Raw genomic sequence first — 13,223 nt, forward strand, 5'->3', positions numbered from 1 at the left:
GGTCATTTACAAACAGGACAAGAAGCCAATACTATGGGAATATGTAATGTTTGTGGCAAATCTGCATATTTTCAATAGCCACATAATTGGATAGGGAGCTGCTATGTCGCTTTAGTTATTCCAAGGATATATCATATTCATGATTTGAACAGAGGTAACACTACTAGTCTAAGGAGAAGCAGGCGTAGCTTTGAACAGGTGCTGGAAGATATATTTGGCGCTATAATACCTTCTGTTGGAATAGCTTTAAACTATGTGAAGAGTAGAACATTGTCAACCTTAGAGGATAGGCATGCTACTAACACTGCAGGTTCATTAACAGTAATTAATAAGGAAGTCATTGCTATGAGAGCCATGATAATGCAAAACCTCGTTGCATTAGACAACTTACTCATTAAAGAAGGCAGAGTTTGCTGCATGCTTTGCCTACGTCAATGTTGTGCTTTCATCCCTAAAATTGATGACCAGATTATTGCATTTGTGATTAATATAACTAACATTACCCATGACGCTAAGGAGTTTGAGTTAACAGAAGCATAGGAGGGAATAGCTTCTTTGGCTAGTTCCGTTGGGGGGGGCTTTGAAAAGGTAGGTGAGTGGTTTGGAAATGTAGGGCGGAGGAATCCTCAACTTAATACTAATGCCCCTTAGTAATAATCTTAATTGTAGTAGTATGTGTTTTCCTCTTTATTAAAGATTTTGGTTATAGATCATGAAGAAGTAGGCCAAATTGTAATAAAAAGAAGCTGTCAGCAATGAGCAGAAGAAAAAGGAAATGGAATGATGTCAAATTAAAGGAGTCAAGTCTATAATGAGATGAAAGAATTGGAAGAATCCAGGGTGCATATTTACAATATTTTGGCATAGGACTGCACCGCAAGCCTTCTAACTGCACTGCCCTACATCAAAAGAAAAGGGCAGGAATGCACTATATCTACAAGATAAGGCACAGTCCTGTCCTCTCTGCCGGCATTCAAACTGCAGCTGAGCGCCAACGCAGGCACCCTTGCACCATGGTGCAGTAGTGAGTGTGGTGTTGGCATTATTGCTTTTGTGAAGGAAGGGACACCTTCCTGCACAAAAACAATAAAAGGAGGCGTTTTCCTCGTTCTATGTGTGCTGCAGAATGCAGAACATAAGGAAAGAGAAAAAAAGTATTAGAAATGTAAACATTTCTGAAGTTACGCCTGCTTTGGGAAGGCATTCATTTTGGCGCTGCCCCAATTTTACTTTATGTTGGAAATCTGGGGCAGTATCAAAAACCATGGGTGTTGCGTGGGAACACCCACAGCAACACCAATGAAACTCCCCTTCCACGCAGAGTAAGGCATTGGCGTACTCCATATTTACACGGCCATGAAAAGCCAAACAGGGTGGCTTTGCATGGACTTGTAAATATGGGTCAGCACACTGTGCTTCCAGAGCGTCACAAAAGAGATGCTCTGGAAGCATAAAAGTACCACAGGGATATTGTAAATATGCCTACAGGTGTCAAAATCCAAAGTTGATGACTTCTTTTTGTGAAACTTCTGTTTAGAAGGGCAAGTTGTGGTGATTCTAGTGAATCATCGTGGGCGAGGGGTTGTTAGATCTGTATTTTCGAAAATTAACGCTTTGCACTATTTAAAGCTAAATTAGCAGTCATAGTCCTCATTCTCCATTTTGTTTGTGATGTTTACTGGCAATGTTCTGCATCATGTGGATCAACTTGTATTTTCATGTTCCAGTATAATAATCTTTGAATGTGTTTTCGCAGGCAAGACAACAACCTTCAAAAAACATTTAAATGCTGTTTCAGTAGACCTGTACATGTCCAATGTTACACCCAGCTGTCTTAGCAGAATCACACTGAATGTGGAAATATTTGTTCAATTACAGATTGTGTCCATGAGAAGCTCCATGTTGTAGAATCATGAGAGACTTTAAAATATGTATTTACTTGCAACTCGCTCACACTGTTTAATGCTGACTTGCCTATTTTGTGGGAACTGCGTACAACTGTGGGGCATATTAACAAGGCCCGGCGATAAATATCGCAAAGCGCGCTTAGCGCTTGCATATTTATCGCCGGCTATCTCTGGAATTTATCGCCCGGTTAGCGCGTTATCAACAACGCGCATCGCTGAGGCGATAAAAATTACAGAGATGGTGTGGATATCGCCGTTTTCCATGGTGGAAAACGGCGATATCCTAGATGATAGGGCCAGTGGTCTTAGCCACAGAATCCACCCCCCATGTTAAGCAAGCTGTAGTGAGGAATTTCACAGACATTAAATTCCTACGTTAAGGCATACTTAACACGTTTTAAAAAATCACTACCCTTCCTTGTTAATATCGTGAAGCTGTCTTTGCGATATTTTCCCTGGTTGGTTTCACAGCCACGCCTACTTTGCATCTCATTAGCGATGCAAAGTTAGGTGTGCTGGAAACGGGCGCTAAGTCAGCAAGACACGTGTCTTTGCTGATAAGGCGATAAAATTATCGCCGTTTTTCGGCTAAAAATGGCCACAAAAGCGGCGATAATTTTATAGCGCCGCCTTGTTAATATGCACCTGTATGCGTTGCACGTATCAAATCCATTGTTCAGAACACTATAAAAGTGCACTCTTTCTGGAAGTGTTATAGAACCCACTCTTACCGGTCTTAGGAGGCAAATCCATGCCGAATTGCTCTCACATTTTATACTCTGTAATTTACTGACCTGAACTTTTCTGAGTTATCTAATTGATTCTGTACTTTAACCCAGCTTGGCACTCTAAAGTTTTGATTGATTGATCTTGTATATATTGATATATATGTATTGATTTATTTCTGCATGATTTATAATCTGAAAATAAACTGTTAAGGTGTAAGCTTTCACTGTCGGTCATTTTTGTAGGACCAACGGAGTTCTACGTGTCTAATATGATTTTGATATTTAGAGTGCTTAAAAGAGACACAGATCCGGCAAAGAGCACCAACATTCCCGATGGCATTAACACAGCTCCTGGTCCATCAGTCGTGCAAGGGAAGAGGTGACGTGCAAAGACAGTCTAAGTGTAAAAGAAAAGTCTCTCAATCAAAGGGCCATGCAGAAATATGGCCAGACCAGGCTGCCTCTTTGGTGCTCTATGTACATTCGATTACATTTACAGGACTTCGCAAGCACCACGCAATCCACTTGAAGGCACAGTTCCCCATGAATAAATGGTAGGTTTCCCATGAAAATTAGTTGAACAAATGCCTTTGCACACAAAAAATGCTGGATTTCCCTTGAAAATGTATTGTTAACAGTGGTCCAGTGCTATTTTGGGCTATGGTCGCTTCTTGCCCACTTCCTTTATCTGTTACATGGACAGCATTTCTTCAATAGCAGTCGCTCAGTCCTTTGGAGCAGGTGCAGAGATAGGCAGGGAGGGTTTTCATGGCAGGCTAGGATCAACTGGGAAAATTGCACAGCAAATCAAAATTCTCAAGCGGCAAATCCGGCTGCTCCTGTGCTGCCCGAGGAGCTGTGTAGTGTGTCACCACCTCTGAGAAACAAAGGGGAGCCACGGTGATAGAGGGACACCATAGTGGAGGCTGTGGGACTTGACAGACAAATGAATGTCATGAAGCTGTGATTCTCAGGAGACAAATGTTACAATCAGCCATATTTCTGAAACTGCTTAAAGGGAATGGTTTTTTCCCCTCCAGAACCTTAGGCACATACGGCGGATCCTACTGAGCCACAGCTAAGGAACGTGTGCTGGAATGTACACAGCGCGCACAACACGCCTGTTCAAATTACAATATCCTGACAACTACTTTACTGATTTTTAAATGTTGTTCCCCATTTGGTTCAGGGCAAACTATGCTAGCTTCAGAGGGGGGGGGTGCTAACAGTGCAATGAATCAAGGTCAAAGTCAAAGAGGGCTTGCCATAGCCACAGGCAAGCACCGCTTCTCCCCTTAAGCCCCACACTACGCAGACGGTAACCTTTGTCCTGCGCAGCTCCTGAGTTGACGCAGCCTGGTCTAGACAGGCTGCTCCTCTACAGGGGCATGCTCCTGCATCCCCTTCTTCACATAGACGACACTCTGATTCTTCTAGGTAGTCAACGGCCACTTTGGCATGGCTGAGGCCAGACCTTCTGCCCAGCACTGGTTTTCTGAGATGTGGCAATTTACGCTCTACAGCAGCACCCATCGGTTCTAAGCCAAGGACCACACTCGCTGTAGCCATATCCAGCCAACCAGGTCAACAGCCTATTCTGACAGATAGAGTTCACAGTGACCTTTCTTCATAGCTACCCCAGTTAACTATAGTTTTACATAGGCCCTGAGGAGAGTCCGGAGACTGGCCCAACCAGTCCAGAAGTGGGCCACATGAAAGTTCAGCGATAGAAAACATGAGCAACTAGCATTTACGGCAGAGGTCAACATCAACGCTGGTCCTTCCCTTTCAATATCAGGCCTTTGAGAGTCGATTCTCTTCTTTTCACCTTTCTCTTCATGCACATCAGGTTTTAAAGTTTTTTGCTACCCCCTATTCATTGGGGGCACACCAGTAGATGTCCTATGCTTCAAAAGGTTTTCAGAGAAAAGGAAAACTGGTAGGTGTTTCTTAATCCATTCCCACTGAGTTAGGCTCAAGTGGCACAGAGTGTTTATAGCCAGGCAAACCTGTCAGAGAATCGCTCATTCACAGGAGTTATAGCCCTGCCCATTACCACTGAAACCAATATGCACACACAATGATTGGTGTTCTACTAAATGATCATACAATATTTGTCTATAAATCAAGTGCTTTAGATTAATTGTCCTCTTCAGCAACCAGTGTATGTGTCTCACCCCACCCCTGGTATCAATACCTTCTATCGCTTTCAGTGGAACGTGGAGAAATCTGCTCACGCCTGGCTTCTGTATTGTTATGCGGTATACTGATAAGTTGTGTTTTTTCAAACATACTTGACCAAAGAGTACATGCAGAAGTCTGCTGCTATGGGCCATATGTGTCATTCCAAATTGCGATTGCAAACCCCGAAATTTGCAGAATTTCGGCGTTTGCGATCGCAATTTGTCTCTTTGGTATGTATTAACCGCTTCGGTGCTCATGACGAGCCCAGCTCGTCATGAGGCACAGTGGAGCTGTGCTCATGACGAGCTGGGCTCGTCATAACCGTCGTGGCCCGCCCACGCGTGATTGATTCCCCGCCTGTGCGGGAGAATCAATCAGTGGGCGGGGTCGTGACGAACTCAGCTCGTCATGAGCACAGCTCCACTGTTAAAGAAAAACTGCCTCGCAAAATAAGGAATTGCAAAAGTTGCGATTCCTTATTTTGCGATTGCATTTAAGGAATCGCAAATTGCTATTCCTTAAATGCAATGTAAGAAGCACAAAAAAGTGGAATTTGGCCTTAAGGAATCGTAAATTACCACCAACTTCAAGTTGGTGGTAATTTGCGATTTCTCTGAAAAATTCACTTTTTTGCATTTTTCAAAGTACCATGAGGTACACATACATACCCTTAGGGCACACATTCACATTTCAGGGGTGCAACAGGGTGTCCTTATGACACCCTGGCACCCTTGAAATTGCATTCTCAATTTGCGATTATCTAATCAAGAATCGCAAATTGAGAACGTCTTCCCATTCAATCCTATGGGCCTCTAGGAATGAATGGGGAGGTATTCCTTAATTGCGAATTAAGGAATATGTAGGATTCGCAAAATTATTTGCAAATCTACATACATAGCGTTTTGAGAATCTCAAATAGCGATTCACAAAAAATCGCTATTTGAGAATCGCAAAAATGTATTTTCATACATATGGCCCTATATTCCTTCCTTCTTCCTCCAGGACAGTACACACAAGGTCATCTCTCCCACTTAGCTATCTCTTCATCTACTGTGCTTACAAACAATGTGTCCAGCAGAGAATCTAATTTTACATCTTGGTCCTGTTAGCACGAGTTAGAAAAAACATGGCAATCCCAGCACTTTTACTTGAATCTCACAAATTGCATCTGAATGTGAAAGGCAATGTTAAGACTGCACATGTTGCATGTAACCAGGCCTGCACTGCATGTAACATGTAAAAGTATCGACAGACGGGACAGAAGGGAGTTGGAGATTTTAGTCATTGGTGGGACACCCATCCAAACTATCCCTGCCACATCATTCATCCACAGATTTTCTAAACTAGAAGTAGTCAGCTCACTGATGGTTATATCTTTACTCAGCATTACGAAAGATTTTAAAATTTTCAGACTCTCTAAAACAGAGTAAGGTCAGCTCTGATAGCTTTCGCACTTCCATTCTGTGACCTTCTTTATACAGTAAATTGAAAGGGCTATCCTGGAGAAATGTGGAGACATATAGAATATGGTGAGTGGACTGCCAGCTCATCAGAGGCTATGGCCTTTTCTCCACTGTTGGAGGACCACCAGCTATAATAGAGATCCCTGCCAGGCAGGCGGGGATCCCTGTGCATTTAGAGAAGGCACTGATTTGAAGCCTACAAAGAAAACACTAAACATCGCTGACCTGGAAACATGTTTTCTGCACCCCTCTAAACCCAAAGCAGGAGGTTGTTTTCAAAACATTAAAAAAAAAATGACATTAACACACAGGAAAATGTCTGCCTCAGCGTGGGGGGCATTATACATTTTCATGACATGGGAACACCATGATTGGCATTTCGAGTTAGGGCAAACATGTGATGTTCATCCTGACCTGAATAGGATGGGGAGGCCTCCAGTGTGACCTGAGGACACAGTGATGGACATGGTTAAAGTTGTATGCTTGTAGAGCTAGCTGAGGTTTCATCAGCGCATACCCAGTACTTTCTCAGACTTTAAATAGAGCAAGGGAATCACAAGCTTGGCTGGACAGGAGAACCACCAAATTACCACAGGGCTCCCATTCCATAAAACTCTAAATAACCTTGAAGAGGCTGTCTTTTGCCTTTTGCCGAGTCTGAGAACATCCCTTGACCTAATTATCAGAAGGATGCTGCAGTCAGCACATGAAGTTCACGGCCCTGCCCTTTTCCTCGACTAGTCGAAGCGGATACCCTTTAGAACTGAGCCTGTTGCATATATGGCATTTGATCTGACAGCTGGGAGCACATTCATCATCTGCCTCATCCGGGCCATTCAGGGGAAAGCTTAATTCAGACAGGGACTCAGAAAAACGTAACTCAAATCATATGGCGTAGAATTCCAATGGTGAAATGGACCCTAAATCTGAATTCTAGACCCATCCAAAGTTATCGACAGGGTCAGCTCTGTTTCTATATGATCTTCCAAAATTATAATTTAAGCGAATTTAGGCCCTGGTTATGATAGAGTCGGAGCAAATTTGTAATTAATTGCACCCAATCCAATCCAACTCCTGGGAGATGGGAATGTATCTGGTACAATAGACTGAACCTATCTTGGTTCTTGGGGAATAACATGCAGATTTTGGAGGTTACTGCACCAAAATCCAGATTTCACAGTAAGTGCAATACACTTTCCCATTTTTACTTTGTAGCTTGCTTGACCTGCCAAAATGCAATGAAAGGGGAGCACTTTATCACACCTGGTAATTATTGAAGCAGTAACTTTCCCACAACTCTGAATGCCAACCGCTCCAAAAATGGGGCGTTCAGCAGTGGTTGGAAAACCCCGACATTCATAATCAGGGCCGCAGCCGTAAAGTACCTACTACCTGCACATACATTACATTACATTCAACACACATTATCAAAGCAACATTTTATTCCTTTTGATACCAACTGAATTAAGGGCCAGCATCACCATGATGGGTGCCCACATTCACAATTTTAGAAAGGATGCCATCTGCTAAAGGCGTACCTATCTGCAGGTGGCAATCTGAGTCGGGAAAAAGTCATCCTCGCTCACTCTTCATGTTACAAGTGTTGCTTGCAATCTTCCAAAGCTCTGACCCCAGAGGCCCATCGCAGATGATCTCCTTGCAAAAGGCGGAGGATGCAGCTCACAAAGCGGTTTCAATCGCATATTACTTGGGGCGAGACTCCAGCTGGAGGTCCCACAACAAAACAGAGGTAAAAAGAGAATCGCAGTTCCGAAAATAAAAATAAAAACGAGGCTTTCACAGGTAGAATTGACATTTCTAGAGGAAAGTGTTCAGATCACCAACTTCGCTTTTTAATTGCTGTTCAGTCTTTGGTTTTTTGGAGGTGGGAGAACTGAGATCATCAAGTTTAAGTACGAACAAAACCTCCCTTTTGGGCAGATTGTCAGGGGTGGGGAATGCTGGGAAGAACGGTAAGGGGTTACTAAAAGTAAGGAGAGGTTATGCTCCTTAGAAAATATGGGGGCATATTATCAAGAAACGGCGTTAAAATTATCGCCACTTTAGCGGCAAAAAACTAACGCTAAAGCGGCGATAATGGGCTTCATAATATGCCCTTGAGAATTCCCATAGAAGCCCATGTTCTGGTGTCAACATGGGCTTCTATGGGAATTCTCAAGGGCATATTATCAAGCCCATTATCGCCGCTTTAGCGGCAGTTTTCTGCCGCTACAGCGGCGATAATTTTAACGCCGTGCTTGATAATATGCCCCATGGTCTCCTAGCGAATAGTATTATTTCCTGGTGCTGCAAGAGTCCAATAAGAGTCTTATCGGACCAGCTTAATTCATACATACTAACCACTATTTGTTGACTGATGGCCAATATTGATTCAGTGATATTGTTAATTATCTGAGACATGGCCTTGCGTGCAGACATTTGTGTTGGTTATCATGGTACCACACCTGTACATCTTCCTGGGAAAACTGATCCATTTTGTAAAGTATCTGGTCCACAAATTCAGGGGGCTGAACTTGGTCCAGTCCATTGCCTAGAACAGCCTGCTCACTTTTGAAACAGATATTTAGAATCAGGGGTACAATATAATCGGGTGAGGGGCAATACTTTGTTCAGATTTGACACATGAAAATCGTTGTTTTTGAAGAGCTGAGTTTGATTTGGGGGGGTAGTAGTATCCATGCTCCACTGCTCACACGCATTGGCCTGGAGAACGGGAGTCCAAGTCTGAGAAATCTTCATGCTGTAATGTGATGTTGGCAACATCGGCATAGGTGTATCAGATGAGGGTGAAGGATCTGAATGGGTCTCGATGAGGCTCGAGTTTATGTATTGAAGAGGAAAAATGCAGCAGCCTTGTGGGCTGGTGTAGACTTTTGGGCTCATCCAGACGAGATCAAAAAATTTAATATAGTAACAATTTATAACAGTTTTGCAATGATGTGTGTGAGCCCCAAGGATCACACGTGCATGTCTGTGGCTCAGACGACTAGTCTCTATTAATGTGCATGTGTCTAAATTAAGTTTGCTTGCTGCCAACTCTAGTGAAATCTAATGATTGTGCAGTGAGGGAATTCCAAGGGCTATCACTAAATCATCATAAGGCAGAAGCATATGGTACAGAGGAGGCATTTAACACATGCCCTAGAACAAACCTCCAGAAGATAAGAAAGGAGGATCACTTATGTCACCCTATACAAGAGCCCTCACCACAACAGAGGAAGTCTCAATAATGAAAGAAGACACATATTTTCAGTGAGGGTCTGTGCTCTTTAAATAACTCATAATACATATTTCACTATTGACATGTGCTGGAGGCTCAATGAAGGCCAACTAGCAGGCTTCAAAGATCCTACATGAAAGACCTCAAAGCATCAATAAGTTGAAAGCTGTGCTTCTTTTGTACTGTACTGCCAACAAATATATAAAATGATTTCTAAAATGTTATCTTATTACAATGGATTTGGTTTCAATAGTAGAACAATGGCTTGTGAAGTCATGGACATAAACACAAGACGTAGACACAGAGCTGGCGGTCTTCAGACCACTGTATTACGAGTTGACCACAGGGCCCACGGTGTGGCTGCTGTGGTTATGCAGTAGTGGGCAATGTATTTTTCCAAATATATTGAAACATGTGTGTACATTTTAACAGCATTTGTGTTGAATGCACACATATGCAGGTTACAAATGGAACACTATCACCTACCCATTGTCGGAGTCCATCCCATATATGGGCAGTCCAGGTAATGGGTATATGGTATAAAGAGCACTTACCTGTGTATCGCCACAGACGGGGTCCTATTCCTCGGGGTGAAGATGCTCCTATGCAGGGGGACCTGGAGAAAGGGATCCATGTCAAAAGCTGCTGGGAAGAACTGGAAAAGGGTGAATATGCACCCCAAATCCTTTGTCTCCACCGACCTTTAGGCGGAGGTTTGACTGCTGCTGCCAGCTCGTCGGAAAGCCAACTCGTTATACGGATGGAGTTGTTGCACTTCTGTACTGCACTATGGAGGCTGCCTTCCCCCAACCACAGTAGGCGGTGTGCTGGCGGTGCAGGCAGTCCAGCCACAGTCTTTGCAAAGGCAACACTCCTAACTCGTAATACGGCAGTCAGAACTACCGAGCTCACCACGGTAGGACCGCCACCACCTATACGACGGTCCGCTGACCACCAAACTTGTAATAAGGCCTCTAGCCTCAATTGGATTGGAATAGGCTTTTAGAGGTTCTGGGTAGATCATAAACCATGAGGATGCATCCTTAATATATCTGGCCACTAGTTAGAGCAGGTACCTGTTAGTAGAAGAGATCTGATGTGACTCCAAAAAATGTCAAGAGCCTGGAACAAAATCTCTGAAGCTCTTCTTGCTGATGCCCGTCAATCTATTCCATTGAGACTTATAGGTTACCCCAATATCGATATGGAAACTTTAATAATTGGCTATCGGAGGCCTCAGACCGAATTGTTCCAGAAAAAAAACACATCTCAAGAAAATCAAAGTCTTCTGCTTCTTGGTTCTCAGCTACTCTGAAAGACAAAAAAGTCTCTGTAAAACGCTAGAGATGAAAAATAGAGAAAGTTTTATGAAGATGCTGCAAAAGGTGTCTATAAAACTGCCTCAAAGAAATTTTGTAAATGTATACCTAAGCCAAAAAGTGAACATATCTCAGCTCAAATTTCATCAGGATCTAATATGCCCAGGAACTGTCGCTTTTTTCCTTCCTATGGCTGCTTTAGAAAATAAAGTCCCTCCTTATGTCAAATTATGTAACGATCTCTTTGACTTCTTCTATAAGACAATCAAAGCAATATATGCTCAATTCTCAAACAAAGTTCACTCGTTAGCCTTCATGTGTCAAGTTCTCCCCCAGACCTTTTTTAACCAGTTTTTGTGTCCATATGTCTTGAGGATTTAGCCAAAGAACTGAACTAGTGGAAATATGGATCTCCTCTTGCTTAGTGTCACCCTAACATTTTAAATCTTTGTTAATCCAATCCTGAATAATATTATGAATAATTCTCTGGAGTCTGCTACTGTTCCCATGAATTGGAAACAGAACCTTCTGCTTCCCTTTCCAAAGAAGCCAAAAGCTGACCAAATATTGTAAGTAATTTTAGACCAATCTTACAGTTGCTCATGATCTCAAAGATGCTCGAGAAATGAGGTAATAAGCAACTAACTAAGGGGCCTATTATGATGGTGGGCAGATCGCCACCGCTCGACTGGCAGTGGCGATCCACCCACCATAATTCCCCGCCCGACCACCATTTACCCCCTGCCATATTAGCATGGCGGGGGGTACCGCGGCAGACGGAAAGACCGTCCGCCACTTCTCCGCTGGCAGGCAATCGTCACAATTGCCTGCCGGGTGGAAAAGGTCCACAATACGGTGGTGCCTACATATTACGATGAGTGCGGTGAACATGCCTTTCCATGGCGGAGACTCCGCCATGGAAAGGCATGCGGAGGATGACTTTGGAGGCCCTAATTTCTTAGAATCTAATAATCTTTTCCATTACTCATCTTACATCCAGATTTTGTTCAGGTTTTAGCACTGAATCTGCCCTGTTAGAAGTTATAGAATACATCAAAGACAATCTAGATCTGAGCCCCTTGGTTATGGTGGTTTTCCTTGTTCTATCACCTGCATTTGATAAAGCTTCACATCCAATTCTACTAAACAGGCTAAGGAAAATCTGAATTCAAGGACGAGATTTGGCTTGGGTAAAATCATACCTAGAGGATAGGACTTAGGTGGTTTACCTTCTGCCATTTACATCTGCCCCAACGTTGTTTTACCACAGAGTCCCATAGCACTTCGCATTAAGCTCTACACTCTTTAATATATACTTGGAGCTTTTGTCTAGCCTCATTGAATCATGGGGACTACAAGTGATTTCATATGCAGATGACACTCAACTTCCCCTGTCTTTTCAGGAGAATAACAGAGGCTTTGACTTTTTTTAAGTAGTGTCAGAGAGGAATTGTCGAGTTGATGGACAATAAGTGTCTTTAACTACATTCAGAACAAGCATTGGTAAAGCCAATAGGTCTCAGCAATCCAAAAGCTATAGGTGTTGTCAATGTTAATGGGCATAGGCATTGTCAATGTGTTGTCAATGCTAATGGCACATCAGCACAGCCATGCGCACTCGGTACCAGGTGAGGCCTGCCCTCCTCGCAGCATCCCCTGTGGAGCGTGTAATGTGCCCTCGCCCCTTCGGGGGCCGGGGCACTGAAAGCAGCGCAGCAGACATGCATCAGCACAGGGAAGCGACATCTCCACAGCAGTTTTCGGCTTACAAATGTCATCATGTAATAACAATGGGCCCCATTAGGATGGCGGTGCTGGAACCGACCACCAGTGGTGCGGCGGTCCCGCACCACTGATGAGGATGCAACCGCCACCCTCGCAGTTGCATTCTGTATATTTAACATTGCAGAGGGTAATGCTGTAAGCAGCACCCGCAGCAATGCCAAAATGGCATGTTGTACTTTGCAGTGCCTGGCAATGAAGGGGGGTATCTCAGACCTTGGTCACCCTTGACCAAGGTCTAAGGACAGACCAAAACACGAAGGGCTGTTGGGCTGGTCGCTGCGAATGTTTGGTGCCTGAATAAAACCAAAAGAGCAATACGAGTTTACCTGTCAGTGCGTGTGGATTCTTTCCACATGGAATAATTGCTGTCATTTTTAAATGGCTTGGCTCCGCCGTCTCCACGTAACCACACCGTCACAGAGCGCTGTGTGTTTGGAACCGAGCCATGGTTGTGGAATATATATATATATATATATATATATATATATATATATATATATATATATATATATATATATATATATATATATATATGAGAAAATCACCATCCCGTTCTCCGTAGTCACCAAGGAGGCACACAGGTATAGACCACAGCG

This window comes from Triturus cristatus, chromosome 6, assembly GCF_964204655.1.
Source record: "Triturus cristatus chromosome 6, aTriCri1.1, whole genome shotgun sequence".
Classification (NCBI taxonomy): Eukaryota; Metazoa; Chordata; class Amphibia; order Caudata; family Salamandridae; genus Triturus; species Triturus cristatus.